The following is a 21,707-nucleotide window of genomic DNA, read 5'->3' as shown; positions in this document are numbered from 1 at the left end:
ACAACGGGAGAGGCCACAACAGTGAGAGGCCCGCATACCAAAAAAAAAAAAACAAAAAATACTCTAGAAGGAATCAATAGCAGAATACCTAAGGCAGCAGAATGGATAAGTGAGCTGGAAGATAAAATGATGGAAGTAACTGCCAGGGAGCAGAATAAAGAAAAAAGAGTGAAAAGAACCGAGGACAGTGTCAGAGACCTCTGGGACAACATTGAACACACCAACATTCGAATTATTAGGGGTCCCAGAAGAAGAAGAGAAAAAGAAAGGGTCTGAGAAAATATTTGAAGAAATTATAGTGGAAAACTTACAGAACATGGGAATGGAAATAGTCAATCAAGTCCTGGAAGCACAGAGAGTCCCATACAAGATAAAACCAAAGAGAAACACACCCAGACACATATTAACCAAACTATCAAAATTTAAATACAAAGAAAAAATCTTTTAAGAGGCAGGAGAAAGCAACAAATAACATACAAGGGAATCTCCATAAGGCTAACAGCTGATCTTTCAGCAGAAACTCTGCAAGTCAGAAGGCAGTGGCAGGACATATTTAAAGTGATGAAAGGGAAAAACCTACAACTAAGATTACTCTACCCAGCAAGGATCTCATTCAGATTCGATGGAGAAATTAAAACCTTTACAGACAAGCAAAAGTTAAGAGAATTCAGCACCACCAAACCAACTTTACAACAAATGCTAAAGGAACTTCTCTAGGAAGGAAACACAAGAGAAGGAAAAGACCCACAAAAACAAACCAAAACCAATTAAGAAAATGGTAATAGGAATATACATATCATTAATTACCTTAAATGTAAATGGATTATTTAAATGCTCCAACCAAAAGACATAGACTGGCTGAATGAATACAAAAACAAGGCCCGTATATATGTTGTCTACAAGAGACCCATTTCAGACATAGGGACACATACAGACTGAAAGTGAGGAGATGGAAAAGGATATTCCATGCAAATGGAAATCAAAAGAAAGCTGGAGTAGCAATTCTCATATCAGAAAAAACAGACTTTAAAATAAAGACTATTATAAAAGACAAAGAAGGACACTACATAGTGTTTAAGGGACCAATCCAAGAAGAAGATATAACAATTGTAAATATTTACGTACCCAACAAGGGAGCACCTCAACACATAAGGCAAATGCTAACAGCCTTAGAAGGGGAAATTGACAGTAACACAATAATAGTAGGGGACTGTAACAAACCACCTTCACAATGGACAGATCATCCAAAATGAAAATAAATAAGGAAACACAAGCTTTAAATGACACCTTAAACAAGATGGACTTAATTGATATTTATAGGACATTCCATCCAAAAACAACAGAATACACTTTCTCCTCAAGTGCACATGGAACATTCTCCAGGATAGACCAAATCCTGGGTCACAAATCAAGCCTTGATAAATTTAAGAAAATTGAAATCATATCATGTATTTTTTCCAACCACAACGCTAGAAGACTAGATATCAGTAATAGGAAAAAAAAATAAAAAATACAAACACATGGAGGCTAAACAATGTGCTACTACATAACCAAGAGATCACTGAAGAAATCAAAGAGGAAATTAAAAAATATCTAGAAACAAATGATAATGAATGAAAACACGATGACCCAAAACCTATGGGATGCAGCAAAAGCAGTTCTATGAGGGAAATGTATAGCAATACAATCCTACCTCAAGAAATAAGAAAAATCTCAAGTAAACAACCTAACCTTACACCTAAGCAACTAGAGAAAGAAGAACAAAAAAAAAAAAAACAAAGTTAGCATAAGGAAAGAAATCATAAACATTAGATCAGAAATAAATGAAAAAGAAATGAAGGAAACCATAGCAAAGAGCAATAAAACTAAACACTGGTTATTTGAGAAGATAAACAAAATTGAAAAACCACTAGCCAGACTCAAGATAAAAAGGGAGAAGACTCAAATCAACAGAATTAGAAATGAAAAGGGAGAAGTAACAACTGACACTGCAGAAATACAAAGGATCATGAGAGATTACTACAAGCAACTATATGCCAATAAACTAGACAACCTGGAAGAACTGGACAAATTCTTAGAAAAGTACAACCTTCCGAGACTGAACCAGGAAGAAATAGAAAATATAAACAGACCAATCACAAGCACTGAAATTGAAACTGTGATTAAAAGTCTTCCAACACACAAAAGCCCAGGACCAGATGGCTTCACAGGCGAATTCTATCAAACATTTAGAGAAGAGCTAACACCTATCCTTCTCTAACTCTTCCAAAATATAGCAGAGAGAGGAACACTCCCAAACGTATTCTTCGAGGCCACCATCGCCCTGATACCAAAACCAGAAAAAGATTTCACAAAAAAAGAAAACTACAGGCCAATATCACTAATGAACAGGGATGCAAAAATCCTCAACAAAATACTAGCAAAGAGAATCCAACAGCACAGTAAAAGGATCATACACCATGATCAAGTGGGATTTACCCCAGGAATGCAAGGATTCTTCAATATACACAAATCTATCAATGTGATACACCATAGTAACAAATTGGAGGAGAAAAACCATATGACCATCTCAATAGATGCAGAAAAAGCTTTTGACCAAGTTCAACACCCATTTAGACAAAAACTCTCCAGAAAGTAGGCACAGAGGGAACTTACCTCAACATAATAAAGGCCACACATGACAAATCCACAGCCAACATCATTCTCAATGGTGAAAAACTGAAACCATTTCCTCTAAGATCAGGAACAAGACAAGGTTGCCCACACTCACCACTATTATTCAACATAGTTTTGGAAGTTTTAGCCATAGCAATCAGAGAAGAAAAAGAAATAAAAGGAATCCAAATTGGAAAAGAAGAAGTAAAACTGTCACTGTTTGCAGATGACATGATACTATACATAGAGAATCCTAAAGATGCTACCAGAAAACTACTAGAGCTAATCAATGAATTTGGTAGAGTAGCAGAATACAAAACTACTGTACAGAAATCTCTTGCATTCCTATACATTAATGATGAAAAACCTGAAAGAGAAATTAAGGAAACACTTCCACTCACCACTGCAACAAAAAGAATAAAATACCTAGGAATAAACCTAAGGAGACAAAAAAATCTATATGCAGAAAACTATAAGACATGATGAAAGAAATTAAAGATGATAAAAACAGATGGAGAGATATACCATGTTCTTGGATTGGAAGAATGAACATTGTGAAAATGACTATACTACCCAAAGCAATCTACAGATTCAGTACAACCCCTATCAAAATGTCAGTGGCATTTTTTACAGAAGTGGAACAAAAAATTTCACTATTTGTATGGAAACACAAAAGACTCCAAATAGCCAAAGCAATCTTGAGAGAGAAAAACGGAGCTGGAGGAATCAGGCTCCCTGACTTCAGACTATACTACAAAGCTACAGTAATCAAGACAATATGGTACTGGCAAAAAACAGAAATATAGATCAATGGAACAGGACAGAAAGTGCAGAGATAAACCCATGCACCTACTGTCACCTAATCTATGACAAAGGAGACAAGAATATACAATGAAGAAAAGACAGCCTCTTCAATAAATGGTGCTGGGAAAACTGGACAGCTACATGTGAAAGAATGAAATTAGAACACTTCTTAACACCATATACAAAAATAAACTCAAAATGGATTAAAGACCTAAATGTAAGGCCAAACCCTATAAAACTCTTAGGGGAAAACATCGGCAGAACACTCTATGACATAAATCACAGTAAGATCCTTTTTGACCCACCTCCTAGAGAAATGGAAATAAAACCAAAAATAAACAAATGGGACCTAATGAAACTTCAAAGCTTTTGCACAGCAAAGGAAACCATAAACAAGATGAGAAGACAACCCTCACAATGGGGAAAATATTTGCAAATGAAGGAAATGACAAAGGATTAATCTCCAAAATATACAAGCAGCTCATGGAGCTCAATATCAAAAAAACAAACAACCCAGTCCAAAAATGGGCAGAAGACCTAAACAGACATTTCTCCAAAGAAGATATACAGATTGGCAACAAACATATGAAAGGATGCTCAACATCACTAATCATTAGAGAAATGCAAATCAAAACTACAATAAGGTATCACCTCACACCGGTCTAATGGCCATCATCAAAAAATCTGCAAACACTAAATGCTGGAGAGGGTGTGGAGAAAAGGGAACCCTCTTGCACTGTTGGTGGGAATGTAAATTGATACAGCCACTATGGAGAAGAGTATGGAGGTTCCTTAAAAAACTAAAAATAGAACTACCATATGACACAGAAATCCCACTCCTGGGCTTATATCCAGAGAAAACTGTAATTCAAAAAGATACATGCACCCCAGTGTTCATAGAAGCACTATTTACAATAGCCAGGACATGGAAGCAACCTAAGTGTCCCTCGACAGATGAATGGATAAAGAAGATGTGGCACATATATACAATGGAATATTACTCAACCATAAAAAGAAATGAAACAATTATTTGTAGTGAGGTGGATGGACCTAGAGTCTGTCATACAGAGTGAAGTAAGTCAGAAAGAGAAAAACAAATACCATATGCTAACACATATATATGGAATCTAAAAGAAAAAAAATGGTTCTGAAGAACCTAGGGGCAGGACAGGAAAAAAGACGCAGATGTAGAGAATGAACTTGAGGACACGCGGAGGGGGAAGCATAAGCTGGGACAAAGTGAGAGAGTAGCATTGACATATACACACTACTAAATGTAAAATAGATAGCTAGTGGGAAGCAGCCGCATAACACAGGGAGATCAGCTTGGTGCTTTGTGACCACCTAGAGGAGTGGGATAGGGAGGGTGGGAGGGAGACGCAAGAGGGAGGGCATATGAGGATCTATGTATGCATATAGCTGATTCACTTTGTTATACAGCAGAAATGAACACAACACTGTAAAGCAATTATACTCCAATAAGATGCTAAAAAATAAAAAACGTTAAAGGTTTATTCAGAAGACTACGGAGGAAGAAAGACAGGAAGCTCTGATAGAAAATGGACAGTGAACTGGGTTTCCTTCACCAGACTATGGATCTCATGGAAATATTCTGCACCTGTGTACCCCACACACCCAGCATCGGGCTTCGTATGCAGGAGTCAGGAAAGGATAAGGGTTAAGAAGGCAGATTTCAGAGTCAGAAGACCTGGGTTTAGATTCTTATTCTTCCACCTATGGTATCTTATGAAAGTGAGTTAGACTCTTTTTTTCTTGGTTTTCTCATCTGTCAAACAGAATAAACTCAACCTGCCTTATAAGGTTGTTTTGAGGTTTAAAAGACAATGAAATTTCATGAAAAATGAACTTCTCCAGTAAGTGTCTTTCATCTTAAATAGCTAGAAAACTGTAAAGGTTTATGAAACTGTGGTTTTCAGCCACTGGGCAGCGCACAGTGCAGAACTGTGATTCCCCCAACCCCCAGCAAGAGGAGAACATGTGATGTGAGCCCTATGATTGCATCAGTTTAATGCCCACAGGCAGGTTCAAGGCTGCAGCAAAGGAGAGGGAACGGGAACAGCTGGGAGTCACTCTGAAAGGAGGAGACAGAGGCTGGAGCTCAGGGAGGCCCAGGCAGCTAGAGCTCCTGGCAGCATGCAGGAAGGGCAGGGCTGCACAGACAGCTAGAGCTCCTGGCGGCATGCTGGAAGGACAGGGCTGCAGATACAGTGCTCCCAGGACCTGCAGAGGTGATGCTTTCGTCTTTGGCTGAAGACTGATCTGAATGAACAGCTGAGAGCAAGAGCTGAAACTGCACGAGGACGGGCAAAAGAGGACAGAAAGCAGCAAGGTGAGAAATTCCTGGAGCTGCATGGGACAGAAAGTATCAGCCAGAGGAGAGACCTCCTAACACAAAGGGTATTAGATAGAGGCCTTAAGGCATCACATCTTAGCAGTGGAACTAAAGTAGTTCCAGAACATGGGTTGCCAAAGACCTACCCTAACAAAATTTAACTGAAAGTCAAAAAAGACTCAAACTAATCCACTACTTACTCAACTGCATGCAAGAGCAAACTCCAATCACCCACTAATGCAAAATTTTACAAGATTTCGCAACCAATTAAATATCGCGAGGCAGGCACAGAAACATAAACACATTACCCCAAACAATACAATAATCAATTAACAGAAAGACCCACAAATGACAGATATGATGGATTTAGTTGACAAAGACCTTGGAAAAAAACTATTTCATTTCATATCTTAACAATATGCTAAATATGTAAAGCGGAAGAAGGGCTTGATGAGAAAAATGGAATATATAAAGAGGCCCAACCAGAACTTCTAGAGACAAAAATTGAAATACTTGAAGTTACAAAAGATTGAAAGAAGATCACACACTACAGAAGATAAGATCAGTGAATTCAAAGCTCAGAATAAAGCCTGAACACCGATAGAAACTATGCAGAATGTAGCATCGAGAAAAGAAAAAAAAAGCTGAAAAGTAAAGGGCGCTTCAGCAAGCTGTGGGATAATTTCAAGTCCAATATACATGTAATTAAAGTCCCAGAAAGTGGGATATAGCTTAAAATATTTTAATAAATAAATTAAAATACCCAAGCTCTCAGATTTAAGAAACTCAAAAAAATGTCAAGCAAAACCACAGGAAAAGAAGCCATGCCAATATATACTATATGATATTATTGTTGGGAAACTGGAGTGATATCTTCAAGTACTGGGAAAAAAATCAACTCAGAATTTTATTCCCAGCACAAATATCCTTTTAAAATGGAAGTGAAATTAAAAGTTTGAAGACAAACAAAAGTGAAGACAAAGTTTTAAACAAAAGAATTTACTGCCAGCAGACCTAGACAATAAGACAAATTAAAGAAAGTAGTTCAGGCAAAAGATAAACAACACTAGATGAAAATGTAGATTTACAAAAGGGAATGAAGAATGCCAGGCATTTTAAATAAGTAAGCAAAAAAAAAAAAAAAGGCATTTAAATCATGTCAAAGGATAGCTGACATTCATCTTGGATTTCTACTTCTGGCTAACATAGAGTAACAGGGGCAAGATTTACCCTCCCACCCAAAACCCCAGGCAAATTATATAAAACAACAGTTTTGAAGACACTGGACACCAGGCAGTGAGAGAGAGTGAGCCTGAGAGATGGGAAACAAATGAGGTGAGCTCCCAATGCTCTGTGCTACCACCTTGTGACAGCTTCCAGGCTGTTGCACAGGGTGTGGGAACCCAGTAGGAGCCTTGCAAACTCCTTGAAGCGAGGAGATGATGCTGATAAGCCAAGAAGGCCCAGGAAGCCAGAGTTTTCCAGAAAGTAAAGCGTTGCAATGAAAGAGAACCAGGGAAACCTGCAAAGGGCCCCCTCAGGTATTCAACAGAGAACTGACAAACACGTGTGTGTAAGGAAACTACCTCAGGCTAAGGGGAGAAACAACCGAAGCATATATGAGGAATCACGATGGCCCACATAGGGCTGGAAGGAGTGGCTATTCGGACAGAAAAGTGAGCAAGCCGCATAATTCAAGAGGTACTGGGCGGAGTACTCAGAAGGGTTTGCCTCAGCTTTAGGGAGAAAAATATCTATGGACTAAATGATGGTCTGGTCCTGCCTAAAATACCTTAAAGACCTGAAAGTAGCAAACTATTTTCAAGCACTTTAACTGTGCCCCAGAACAAAGTTCAAGAATATTTACAGGAAGGTGGAAATACCTGCCATCCAACCAGGTAGAATTCTTAATGTCTGGCATTGAAAATATTACCTAGTGTGCAAAGAAGCAGGAAAAGATGATCCATAAGGCTGAAAACTCAATCAATTAAAACACATCCAGAACTAACACAGATGTTACAATGAACAAAGAACATCAGACATTGTTTTAAGATCGTATAACTGTATTCCATATGTTCAACAATGAGGAGTGAATAAACATGTTAAGAGGAAAATAGAAGATATTAAAAAAAAAGAATCAGATCAGTAGTTCCCTGGTGGTCCAGTGGTTAGGACTCAGTGTTTTCACTGCCATGGCCCTGGGTTCAATTTCAATCCTTGGTCAGGGAACTAAGATCCCACAAGCCACAAGGCATGGCAAAAAAAAAAAAAAAAAGAACCAGATTGAAATTCAAGAGATGAAAACTCCAAAGTCTAATATGGAAATACACTGGCACTGGGTGGGATGGATGTCAGATTAGCTATAAGAGAAGGAAAAATTAGTTAACTAGAAGACAGAGCAATGGAAGACACACAAAATGAAACAAGAGTGCAAAAAGATTCAGAAAATGAAATGGGGTATTTATGGGCTATATAACAACTTTAAGTAGTCTCAAATATGTGATCAGAGCTCTACAAGGGGAAGAGAGGCAGAGAGAAAAATATTTGAAGAAACAGTGGCAAAATAATTTCTAAATTTGATGGAAACTATAAATACATGGAATGTAAGAGTCTCAACAAACCTCAAGCACAGGGAACATGGAAACTACATGAAGTCACATCCATCGTAACCAAATTTCTCAAAACCAGTGATGGAGAGAAAATCTTAAAAATGGCCAGAGAACAAAGAAATATTTCATACCCAGAAACAAAGATAAGTATAATAGCAGTTTTCTCATCAGAAAGAAATCAGGTGAGAAGACAGAGGAGCAGCATCTCCACTGAGGGAAAATCAAAAACAAACTTGTCAGCCTAGAATTCTGTTCTGAACAAAAATATATTTATTTCAAAAGGGAAGCTGAAATAAAGACTTTTTAGATATTAAAAAAAAAGTTGAAAGAAGTCATCCTGAGCAGAGCTGGTAGAAGGAATGTTGAAGGACATTCTTCGGGAGAAGAAAAAAGATAGTAGATCAAAATATGAATTTACACAAAGTGAAGAGCACTGGAAATGGAAAGTATTTAAGAAATACATTATTTCCTTATTATTTAAATCTCTTTAAAAGATAGTTAGCTATTTAAACAAATGAAACAACAACATAGGATCATGTTTATAACATACGCAGAAGGAAAATATAAGACAACAATAGCACAAAATATGAACCTTAACCTCAGTCACACAATTTATACAAAAATGAATCACAATTAATCAGGGACAGAAATGTAAACCATAAAACTATAACACTAAAATATATTCACAAAGAGTTAAATCTTGGGGATTTAGGGTTAAGCAAAATGTTTTTGACTTGACACCAAAATAATTTGGTGGACTTAATTAAAATGAATCATTTTGCTAAGGAAAAGTACCTGTCAAGAAAATAAAAGAGAAATTAAGAGACCAGGAAACATATTTTCAAATTACATTTCCAATAAAAGTCTTATTTTTTAAATATATAAAGAATCTGTAAAACTCAACATTAAAAAATCCCATTAAAAATTGAGCAAAAGATATGAACAGATAATCTACTAAGGAGGATACACAGTGGTCAGGTAAGCACATGAAAAGATGTTCAACATCCTTTCCATTAGGGAAATGCAAATTAAAACCATACTGAGCTATCATTTCAGACCTAACAACATGGCAGAATTTTAAAAATAGTCATTACACCAAATGCCCCATGAGGCCTTCTTGAGTCAGATATGCTTTTGTTTCATTCAGAGGTAGGCTCAAGCTTTGGCCCAGCAAACTGATTTCTAATCATTTACATGCAGAACGGTCACACAGGTGTGCAAAGACGAAGATGCAAAGATGCGCCCCCCTATCTCACCACCATCCACACTGACCACAATCTTCCCCACCCTGGGTCTCCCTCCACACCTAACTGACTCTTACTCATCTCTCTTAGCTCCTGTGAAACTTCCTCCAGGAAGCCCTCCCTGATATTCCTGAGGAGGCCACGCTCAGGGACACCTCTAGCCTGAGGGGGATCCTTAATACATGGCTCCACTTCTGGGTGGACAATTAGAAAAGAAGCTGCCTCTGGACAAAGAGCCCTGAGGGCTTATGGCTTGGGGAAGGGGCAGTGGGCCCCGAGCAGGTGGACACAGCCCTTCACTGGGATGCAGGGTTTGGTCAGTGAAGTGTGGACGAGATTTCAGCCGCCTCTCACTGCATGCTATTGGAGCCCTTGGTCAGTGCACAGACTGCACAATAGTGCAGGCAGCCCCCTTCAGAGCCTCAGCGACTCGTCCTCACAGCACGCTTTTTTTTTTTTTTGCATGTGCTATGAACACCTATTTGCAGTGCTCACCACATTCACCAATTGAAATTTTAAATGTGAAGTCCTTTGATTAAAATCCACCTGTCCTACTGGACTGCAGGCCCCAGAAGGGCAGCACCACGTCTGATTTTGCTCATGTTATCTTCCTAGCCCAGTGCTTCGTTCAGGGTAAGTGCTCAAAAATACACATTGAACAGACAACCAGCAGACAGAACGACCCCTGGGCAACAAGGCATGTTGAGCCACTAATGTGGGGAGGCTAAATGGCTTTTGGACCCAAAGCTTGGGGTGTGACATGGAGGGAGGCCCCTCAAAGGACAGTCACCTCCCTTGAAATGTGTGGCAGACAAGCAGAGGGTCATTTCATTTTGCCCCCAAAGCCTGCAAGGCTCCTGCTTGCAAAACCTACCATCGACAGAAAGAGCTTCCGTCTCAGCACCTTACTGCAGGTGCTCCCCAGCTTCACAGCAGACCCCACCAGCCTCGCTGTCTTTGGCCCTGGAGAGGCAATTTTAAATTACCCCATAGAACTGGACATCCTTACATTATTATGAAAACTAAACGTAGTGAAAATTTAAACATCAAAAGGATGCAGACACACACACGTGTGTGTGCCCCCCTCAGCATCTTTTTAAAAATAGGAATGCTCTTTTTCACAAAGCAACCGGTCTTGGTGAGCTTTCCATATTGATCTGTATGTATTTACCTAATTTCACTGAACTGATTTATTTATATGTATTCACCCCATTTGACCCGAGTCCATTTACCCAGCCTCCCATGGATGGACAGGCCAATGGCTATTACAGCCATGCTACAATAAATAGCACTAAATACCCATCTTTGTATACATAGGTGAGTATCTCTTCAGGACAAATAACTGGAAGTAGAATTTCTGGGTCTAATTGTGCAGATACCTTTACATTTCAACCTTTACCCTTAAAGCAACAGTAGCCAAAATCTTCAACTCTAAAGCACTGTTTGATGCATATAATTATGCTCTCTCTCTGTGTGTGTGTGTGTGTTGTGTGTCTGTACGTCCATCTATACACGTTATCTACACACTTTCCTTCTCATCATCACAGCGTGCACACAGATGCACAATCTCTGGGGGATGCAGACGGCGACTTCTTCCCCAGGGCTCAGGGGCCCATTTCCACCTTCCTAAATAACCACAGCGTGCTCCCGCCATCTCTCCCTCCACCACCGCCTTCATGTCTTCAAAAATCACTCTCATTCTTCACAGGGCTCCTTGATCTTAAGCTTTCTTGCCCACCTTTACTCAACAGAGTTCAATTTCCGAAGGAGAACAATACCTCCACATGAGAAATGCTATAAAAGTTTCAGGAAGGAACAGGCGGAGAAGAAGGAGGAGAGGGATCTGGAACAGTCATTTGAGAACGCTGGCATGAAAAGAGAGGGAAGGAGGCCCCTGGAAGGCAAAGCTGGGGCACCGGGGGTTTTCAAGGCAGGGGAACCTGGGTCTATTCGAGGCAGAGTGGAGAGGAAACCGGCGGCGCGGAGGAGACGCGCTCATGCCTTTGCACTGTCCCAGCTCCCGGGATGATTTCAGAGCTTCCCCAGGAAAGGGCTTATCTCCACGTTTCCGGGAAGGTCCCCGACTCCCTCAGGTGGAGTCAGCAGTGGTGGTTAAACACCATTCCTTCATTCGTTCATTGCACAACTATCCGTTGATCACCTGCTGTGATGCTGGGGGCTGAGACTACCTTTTCGATGGCCTCTATAAACTGAAGAAAGAGCTACATAAATGTGAGGGGCTTTTACTCTGGCTGCGCCTCTCAGAAGGAATGACGAGTAGTAGATGGAAGGTCCCGGCAGGGGCAGAGCAGGGGGTGAGAAGAAGCAGGGATTTGGAACCAGAAGGACCTGGGACCCCCTCCCCCATCCCTCGGATACTGAGCAGCCCCGGCTCACTGCCACGCACTCCCGGGCCCGCAGGACCGCTGGTGAACAAGGTGACTGGGCCCCTCCCTGCACGGCACTCTAGGAGTTATGCACAAACAGCGATGGCTGGATACCTGCAAGGACAGGATGGCTACAGCAATAGGTTAATAGGCACAGAGGGTGATGGGGTGCGGTGGGCCCCATGGAAAAGAGTAAATAGGAAGCCTTCCATGAGGGGTGACTTTGGAGGTGAGACTGGAATAACTAGAGAGAGCCACCCCTGGGGCCATGGGAGAAGAATGTTCCGGTCAGAGAGAGCAGTGAGTGCAAAGGCCCTGGGGCTGGAGACAGGCTGCTCGTAACTTTGTGTGTCGAGGAACCCTGTGGGCTGGACGAGGGTGTGGCTGGGCAGGAGCGAGAAAGGGGACAGAAGGAGGCAGACAGGCGGAGGATGGAGAGGGAAGAGGTCCTGAGGTGGGGGCACCTCGTGGCCTTGCAGGCTGGGGAAGGATCTGGTTTTTGTTCTGAGTCAGGCCATCGGTGGAGGGACTTTGATCAGATGGGGCACGCAGGTCTGGCCTGCGTTAAAGGACATTCAGGCTGCTGTGTTGAGGACGCCTGCCGGGGAGGATGGGGAAGAGGTCCCTGCCCCCATGGTGTTCTTGGGCCCTGAAGGGTGTCTGATTAACAAATACAGCCCTTCTCGACAGCGAGCTCCGAGACCGCCAATCATCTCAAGAGTCCCGGTCTTCAGGAGAAGGGCGGCCAGTGGCCAATCCCAGTGACAGCTTTGCTAGGGGAGGAGCGGGGAAGAAGGCAAGGTTCAGTGGAGCCAGAGGGGGCGGTGCTGACAGCCTGGCATTTGTTCCCAGCTTCTGTTTTGACCTGCCTCGTGCTCGAGCTTGCTTATTTTGCACACGACAAACAGAGCCATTTAGCTAACACTCGATTCTGTTTTGGACGAGAGCAGCACACCGGCAGCAGGAATTATTGCCCAGAACTGGCTTCAGAAAACCAAGCTCTAGGAAGCACACAGAAAGTCAGCGCACAACCATTCGTTAAGAAGGCAGGTTAGCGTGAGAACGAGGCGCAGCCCTTTCTGTCCCGAAACTCCGTTAATTGCGTGGGGTGGGGGGAGGAGGTGGAAGCAGCGCCACAACCAGTCACAACATCAACCCTTTTCCACTCGCCAGATTCACAGGGGTACAAACGTGAGGAGAGAGGGCCATGGCCTCTGCTTTACAGAGTAAAGGGCTTGTCATATTTTTTGACACATGTGCATCTGAGTGGGAGACAGAGGGTCTGGCAGAGGGGATTCGTCAGGGACTCAGAGAATCTGAAAAAAGTTTTGGACACTCTATTAAAAAAAATACATATATGGACACGGAGTTTGCATAAAATTTCACAAAGTCCCTTAAGCCCTCTTGTGGAACTCTGCAAATGAGCTCATGCCTTCGGACAACACTGTCAGGCGGAATCCCCGCAGCATCGGACAGAATCGCTGTCCAGGAAGGTGTGTTCTGGTGGGAGCTGGGAGGACACATAGGCCTTGGCTAAACAGACCAGCAAAATATCCAGCTTGACTTTGGCTTTAAAGCTGCTTCAGGGAGCTGACCTCCCCACGTGGTGGAGAAATCCTCCTGCTTCCTTCTGGAAAGGCTAGCGCGTGCACCTTAATATCAGGTGGAGCCCCTGGGCTCAGCTGTCTAAATTTCAGCAGCTAAGCTCTGGGCAGGTGAGCGCTGTGTGCGCACGCTGCCAGGCAGCTTGAAGGGCCCCAGGCTGCCCACGGTCAGCAAAGGGAAAGTTCACAGCTCAGGTCCACCGGGGCTACTCCAAAAGCCAGGCTGCTTGATTTGCATAATGCACACCTGGGAAGAGGGGAGGGTCTGTGTTCGATTCACAGGAGAGCTCGAGAGTTCAGAGTCCAGAGAACGCGGGGGGGGGGGGGGGGGGGGGGGAGACCAAGAGATAATCTCTACGAGGGAGTCTCTCCTCTTGTAGATCCTTTGTTCTCCTTTTGATGTACACACGTCCTCGGTAATAAGTCTCACTTTAAAAGACGGAGGCTAATTCCTCTCCCCATAAGTGTGGGATGCATTGAGTGGCTTACTTTCAACAAATAGAATGTGATAGAATGTGGTAAAATGACAGAGTGTGATGTCCTCCTGACTCTCTCCTTCGGGTTCTTCTGTCTCCATCTCCCCCCATCCTCCTCCCCCCTCTACAACCTCCAGCAGCCCAGTGGTGGGGCAGGGTCTCTGCCTACAGCCTTGCAACAAGGAGCCATGGAATGGAGCCTTCAGATGTCGAGCCCAGCCAACGTCCCGAAGGCAATCTCCCGAGCGATCCTGAGCGGGAACCACCAATGCTTGACCCACGGTAACTGTCAGATGAGCAGTGCTGGTCCTTAAAAGCAGCCAGTGATTGTCACCCAGCGATAGAAGATTAACATACACTTCAAAGTCCCTCCCGTGGAGGAAGAACCTGGGCCGGCCGCGCCCTCGACTCCATCCTCAGTGCCCCCAGATGAACTACGCATGAACCAAGTGACCCTACAAGCAGTGCAGCCACGGCCCACACCACGGCCCCTCCACCAGCACAGGGGCTCCCTTCACTCAAAGTTAAGTCCCGACCAGAGCTAAGTTCGTGAGCGAAGTGAGAAATGGGACCAGATGGCAGCAGAACTGAGGGACAAGGAGCTCCTGGACACGAGTCGGGAGCTGAGTGTGCAGGTGACAGCAGCCACGGGCCCTGCAGAACCAGGAAAGGAAGGGTCCCCTTGATGCCCCTCTGAACCCTGCTGAGCTCAATCCCTGGGGGCCAAACTGGAGCAGGAGGAGAGGAGGGGCCGGGCCAGGTCACAGCCCCTCTCGGGGGCTCTGGTCTGCATCCACCCCGGTCTGGCCCTCCCTCCTCTCCCCTGTCTTCCTTCCCCAAACTCCTCCATTAACAAGGCATTAAGACTTTCAGAGGCTCTAAGTACTGGAAGGATCACGGTGTCCCCTCCCTGTACTTAATTCAAAATCCAAGTCCCTAATACACCATAAAATAAGCATAAGAGGCCTAACGGAGAGCTCTGATTCTTTCTCATGAGGGTCACCTTGATGAACTTTTAGAAATGCTGGATTCGTTTTTATTTCCCAACAAGTGCCCATAGCGCAGTGACAGCTCTCGCGTAAATGGTGCTTCTAGGTATGGGCACTATTTGAATGTCTTCCTGACTTTGGAGTAGTCCAAGATCTCTTAAATAGGCTCAAATAATATTGGTGAAAAGGAAAAAAGAATAACCAGTACAATGCAAACAGGGGGCAACCGGATAAGAAGACTGAATAGGCACCTATGGGAATGCAAATGTCTAGTAAATGTGAAGAGGGGCTTAACTTCCTTAGTCAGCCAGGAAATGTAAATTTAAATAACGGGACGCCACCACATATCCATCCATGAGTTAAAATGAAAGAGACTAACAATTCTGAGTATTGCTGAGAGCATGCATCTACTGAAACTCTCAGATTCCACAGCTGGAATGTAAACTGGCACAGTCACTTTGGAAAACTGCCTGGCAGTATCTTCCAAAGCAATGTCTGCAGTGACCAGGGGAGTCCAGGCCTCGGATCTTTCCACTAGAGATGCAGGGCTGCATTTACCAAAATGTATAGGAAAGACGCCTCACAGCAGCACTATTTGAAATAGCCCCGAACTGGAAACAACCCCGAAGTCCATCCACAGTAGAGTGTTCACACCATTCAGTACAATGGAGCAACGAGAATGCGGGACTCTCAGTACCTGAAGTAACACGTGTGAGTCTCACAAACTATGTTGAGCAAAAGAAGGCAGACACAGAACCACGCGCTATACTAAACGTGGATTCCATTCACGTCCATTCACAAATCTATGGTTTAGATCTCAGACAAGGGGTGCTATGGGCTGCATCGTGCCCCCCAATATATGTATTGAAGCCCTAACCCCCCACCATGTGACAATATTTGGAGAGGGGGTCCTTGGGAGGTGATTAGGTTTACATGAGGTCATGACGTGTCATGGTTGTGTTAAATTAATGTTTGTTAAGTAGAGCCCCTGCTCTGGGGTGACGGACGGTGAGCCAGGTTCCAACAAAAGACCCTAAGAAATACGGCAATAGAGAAGTCTATTACCCACAGGCTCTGGAGGAAGGACACAGCATGCTGGCCATTTGTCCAAACAAAGTGGTGTGGAGGCAGCAAGACTCGGGGTAGCTGAGCTACGATCTCCATGAGGTAGGGCCCCCAGAATGGGATGAGCGCCCTCACAGGAAGAGACACCAGAGAGCTCTGTTTCTCCCCGCCCCCTGCCTGCCGCCCACACCACGTGAAGACACAGCCACGTTCAAACCAGCAAAAGAGCCCTCACCAGATCCGGCCACACTGGCACCCTGATCTCAAACTTCCAGTCTCCAGGACTGTGAGAAACTAATTTCTGTGGCTTAAGCCACCCCATCTGTGGTACCTTGTTATAGCACCGAGAGCCGGCTAATCCACGAGCAAGAGACTAGGTCTCAAGGGGTCATTCTGTACTCAATTTTTTCCTGATTTCAGGTGTTTACATGGGTGTGTTCAGTTTGTGAAAATCCAGTTATCTGTGCACTTAAGCTCAGTGTGCTTTTCTACACACACACACACACACACACATCCCTTGGTTTGGGTCTATTTTGGCCCCTGTAATATTAACAAACTGGAAGGGAAAAGCCAGATAGTATCATATCTCAGGGATGCATTATAACAGACATTCTCCCAAACCCCTGCCCAATATGCCAGGAATTTCATCAACCAAGTTAATGAAGCAGCAGCATCACCAGGGGCCAGCTGGCTTCTGAACTCAGCTTCTACTCCGACCCCAGGGAGCCTGAGCCTCTAAAGGTCAAAAGGGAACAGAGTCCTGACTGTCTGAGGGGCTGTGGAGCTGCACAGAGATTCATCTTAATTAAGCCAAATTCAATTTCAGTCAGAACACCACTTCTTTATCCATTTCATGCAATTTAGAAAAGAATCATATTTGTTTAATCACCAAGTGAAGGCTGCAGGGAACAACGACATGGCCAAAGCATGCGATCCACTACACCCCTGAGTGTGACAATCAGAGCTCGGCAGGAGTCGGCAGGTTTGCCACAGTGACAGCCTCCAGCCACACTCGAGACATAGCCAGCGTTTAATTTACAACCAGCTTGAACACAAGGTGTGACGTCTGTTCCCATATTGGAACTCGGGTTTTCATCCCCTCGTCAGCGTGAATTCCCTGCAGTCTGGGACTCTTAGGCATGAACAATGTACGCTTTGTCCCTCTGTCAAGTGAGTTAATATTCTACAACAGGAACGTGGGAAATCAGGCCACTCACCAAGTATGGAAAAGCACGTGGTACCATGGCTCTGCACTCTTCCTCCCGCTCAACCCATTTTGATGCTAACTCAGGGCTTCCGTGCCCTGGAGAATGGCCCCTCCTGCAGCAAGACTACACTTGTGGCCTGTGTCACAGTGATGGGGCCTCCAGCTAGGCCTCTCACTCTGCCAGCCTTGAGGCACAGCCCGTGCTAGGCTTCTGGCAACCAAGGGCAGCACCGATCATCAGATGATCACTTTGTTCATCCTCAGAGCCCTGCCAGGCCAACAAACCACCCTGTCCTGCGTTGAGGTCTGACCCAGAGGTTTGCTCACAAGCTACAGGGATGTGAGCCACTGACGCTCCTGGATTTTTTTAAGATTTCACATGTAGTGACATGACGCAGTACTCGTCTTTCTCTCTTGGGTTATTTTACTCAGCACAATGCCCTCCGAATGGCAGGACTTCCTTCTTTTTTTTATGGGTAATATTCCACTGTGTGCTTAATTAAATATTATACATATAAATAAATATTTTACATTTATACCACATCTTCTTTATATACTCATTCATCAACACTTAGGTTGTTTCCATATCTTAATGATGGTGAATAATGTCACAGAAACAGAGAGCACAATGGTGGTTGCCACGGGCTAAGGGGTGCAGAGAGATGGGGAGATGTTGGTCAAAGGGTACAAACTTTCAGTTATAAGATAAATAAGTTCTGGGATCTGGTGTACAGCAGGGTGACTGTAGTTAATTTTACTGTACTGTCAGCTTGAAATTTGCTAAGAGAGTAGATGTTAAACATTCTCATCACTCACACACACACACATCAGCTTTGTGAGGTACTGGGTGTGTTATTTAACTTGGTTGTGGTAAATATTTCAATGTATATGAATATCAAATCATCATGCTGCACAATTTAAATATATACAGTTGACCCCTGAACAACACTATACACAGATTTCCTTCAACAGTCAATACTTCAGGTACTACACAACCCACAGCTACTTGAGTCTGTGGCTGCAGAGCCCCAGGTACGGGGGGAACCTTGGATTTGCCAACTATAACTTCTACGTGATTTTTCCACTTCTTGGAGGGTCAGCGCCCCCAACCCTCATGTTGTTCAAGGGTCTATTCTACAATTTTATTTGTCAATTATATCTCAATAAAGCCAAGGAAAAGCAAATCCAGGAAGAAAGAAAAATAAAGATGCTCATGGAGCTGAGTGTACAGAGGTGCAGTGCTCAACGTGCAGTTAAGGCCACGCAAGGAGAAAAGTCCACCTTGGAAATACTGGAGCACTCAACAGAAAGAACAGTGCTTCGAAAACTGGGCTTCACGCCCACCACGTCTGCATGAGTTTGCTTTCCACGGGAAATGGCTTCTCGGATTTGAAAGTTCCGAAATGCATTTCCAAAGACAGGGTGTGGAGCTGCTAGTTATCATCTCCGGTTTAACGCAGCAGATCTTCATTGACCCAGGACTGACACTAATCTACTCCTTAAAGCAATTCACTGACGCCATCTAATTCTGCCCAGAAAGAGACAGTTCTTACCTCCTTAGGGAGTGATGGTGCTTACAGGGAATGAGCATGTGACGCTTCCTCTCTCCTTCCATAGTTCCATGTCCGTGGTGGCAGCCGTGGCTGCCACCTGCCCCCATCACGCTGCGTCAGGAAGCACACCCGAGCCAATGCTCCAGGTGACTCTCAGGTATCCAACAAGCTGCTGTGACAGGGTTTCCCACACTGCCTGGTCCCAGGCTCCAAACTCAAGGTGGGGTGAGGGACGAGCTAATTGAGCATCACTTTCCCCAGGCCATGGTGACTGGTCCAGAAATGGGCACGTGCCCAAATCAGAGCCAATGCAATGCAGGAAAATGCATTGTAGCCATATAGTGACAATAATATAATAGTAGTTGTAGTAATAGCAATTCCTGAGTGTTCACTCATTTAAGTAAACAGGAGCCACACTCGAACGGTAAGTGCTGTTTGGGCAGAAGGCACCCAGGCTTCTGGAAGAGTACAAAGAGAAGCACTGACCTCTGAGGGGTGGGCAAGTAGGAAAGGCTTCTTGGAGGAAGAGGTGACGCCTGTACTAACATTTGAGGGATGTTCGCTTAGAAAGGGGAAGGAATGACTTGAGACATGTGTCAGAGGTGAAAACCTGGATCGTGACCAGTGTGAGGACACTCAGATCTGGGTGGGGAAGGAAGGGAAGCGGCGGGAGACGAGGCCAAGCACTAAGCAGGAGCCCTGTAGGGAAGGCCCCAACTTGCCGTGCTAAAGCCTGTGCTCAATTGCCGTGGTCCGAGGCTCAATCCCTGATGGGGCAACTAAGATCCTGCAAGCCTCGCAGCACCGCCGAACAACAACAAAGGCTGTTCTCCATCCGGGGCCAGTGGGGGGGCCCTGGGGGGCAGGAGCAGCAGAATGACACATTAGGCTAGTCTCTCGTGCTGCATGGGGAGGGCTGACCCGAGGCGGGCAGGGCCAAGGGCAGGGAGACAGAGTTGGCACAATGGACACTGCATCATAATATTTAACTTTAAACTACGTCGCTTCTATCAATTTTTCATTTTTCAAAATATTCATGATTTATTTACAAAGCAAGGTGCTTTTTCTCCGTGTGTTTCCTGGAAAGTGTGGCGCTATCCATTTAAAATCCACGCCTGGGACCTCTGGCAGCAGAGTTAGGACACTGCCTCAGTGGTGCAGGGGGAGGTGGAGAGGATCTGACCCTGCACATTAGCTCAGAGTGAAGACAGAGGGCAGATCTGCAAGGTGTTAAGGCATGGAGTCAACCAGACTTGGTGTTTGCTGAGAAACGGTTCCTTCAGTAGGGGAATGGCTAAACTAACTGTGGTACACCCATATCACAGAATCCCATACAGCAACAAAAAGGGGCCAACGATTAATCCACGCGACAACCTGATGGATCTCAAGGGCACTGAGCTGAGTGTAAAACACTGCCATCTGGAAAGGTCAAATACTAGACGATTCGGTATATGTAACACATTCCGAAGCGGCAAGATTGCTACACGAGGCAGGAGTGAGCAGGAGGCAGGAATGACCTAGCTTATGTCTGCCAGAGCATCCCTGAGATGGAGCAGCAGGCTGGAGAGCGTGTTAGCTAGCTCCTGCTGCATAACGAATGATTTCAAATTGGGTGACCTCAAACATTTACTATATCACAGTTTCTGTGCCTCTGGTATCCAAACACAGTTTAGCTGGGTCACCTTGATTCAGGGTCTTTCATGATGTTACGGTTAATTTGTCAGCCAAGGGTTCAGTCGTCTCAGAACTCAACTGGGCTAAAGATGCCATCTCCAAGCTCACGACCTGTCTCTAGGTGGGTCTCGGAAGAGTCACCTCCAAGACCAGGCACGTCGGTTCCTCACCACACAGGCACCTCCATAAGCTGTTTGAGTGTCCTTAAGACATGGCAGCTGGTCATGAGAGACAGGCAGATAGAAACACAAAGAAAAGAGGGAGAAAGATACAGAGACAGAGGGAGCCAGAGACAGCATGAGATGGTGAGCAACAGGAGACTTTCAGGAGCCTTGTCTTGGGCGTGACGTCGCATAGCCTTAGCCACCTTCTATCAGCCAGAGACGAGTCACTGGGGCCTGGCCACACTTAAGGTTGGTGATGACACATGGTGTGAACACCAAGGGGGGGGATCTGTAGGGACCGTCTTAGAGGCTGCCCCCTCCCCGCCAACACCGGTGAGGAGGTCAAGTTCAGCTGTAGACATGTCACAGGACAATCTTCAATACCCAGAGCTGAGCACAGTCATAGAATGTCTCTCCCTGGGAAAAACAACAGCAGTAATAAAAAAGTAGTTTCTCCTCCTTACCTTTTTCCTGTCATTTGTCTCTCTCCTCTCCTCCTCTTCTCCAATTTAAACCTGAATCTTTGAGACTCTTGCTAGAGTCAGCATAAAGCACCAGCTGCTAACTGATTAATCTGAATCAGCTACTCCTGAAAAGAAAAGAAAAATCGGGTCAGCATTCCCACCTGCGGGGCCGGAAACAGGCTACGATGCGCATCCCCTGAACGTCCCTTTTCAAAGGCTCAGTGTGATCGTGATCCAAAAGGAAAGGTGATGTGGGAAACGGCAGACTTCGAATGGGGAAAAGCAAAACGCGAAGCCTAGACTAGGGGCAGAAGGGGAGATACATTTTGCCAAAGAAGAGAAAATGTAAGGACTTAATCAAACACTGAAAATGCCAGGCCAGCCACCCGGGAGCCAAGAGCCGGTGCTGAAGAGTCTTGCCCCCGTGGAAGTGGGGCCAAAGAGCTAAAAGGAAACAAT

General features: G+C 44.5%; 1 long non-coding RNA gene across 1 annotated transcript in view; it reads right to left on the bottom strand.

Moving 5' to 3' along the window:
- Positions 1-21,319, bottom strand: part of LOC141276623 (uncharacterized) — a 119,234-nt gene extending 97,915 nt beyond the window's left edge. The window contains exon 1 of the long non-coding RNA XR_012326521.1: positions 21,249-21,319. This is a non-coding gene — a long non-coding RNA (uncharacterized lncRNA). The remainder of the gene's footprint in view (positions 1-21,248) is intronic.
- Between the last annotated feature and the right edge of the window lie 388 nt (positions 21,320-21,707).

Source organism: Tursiops truncatus, chromosome 15 (assembly GCF_011762595.2).
Source record: "Tursiops truncatus isolate mTurTru1 chromosome 15, mTurTru1.mat.Y, whole genome shotgun sequence".
In the NCBI taxonomy this organism is placed as follows: Eukaryota; Metazoa; Chordata; class Mammalia; order Artiodactyla; family Delphinidae; genus Tursiops; species Tursiops truncatus.
The sequence above is the reverse complement of the archived record's forward strand: the minus strand, read 5'-3'. Positions and strand labels throughout refer to the sequence as shown.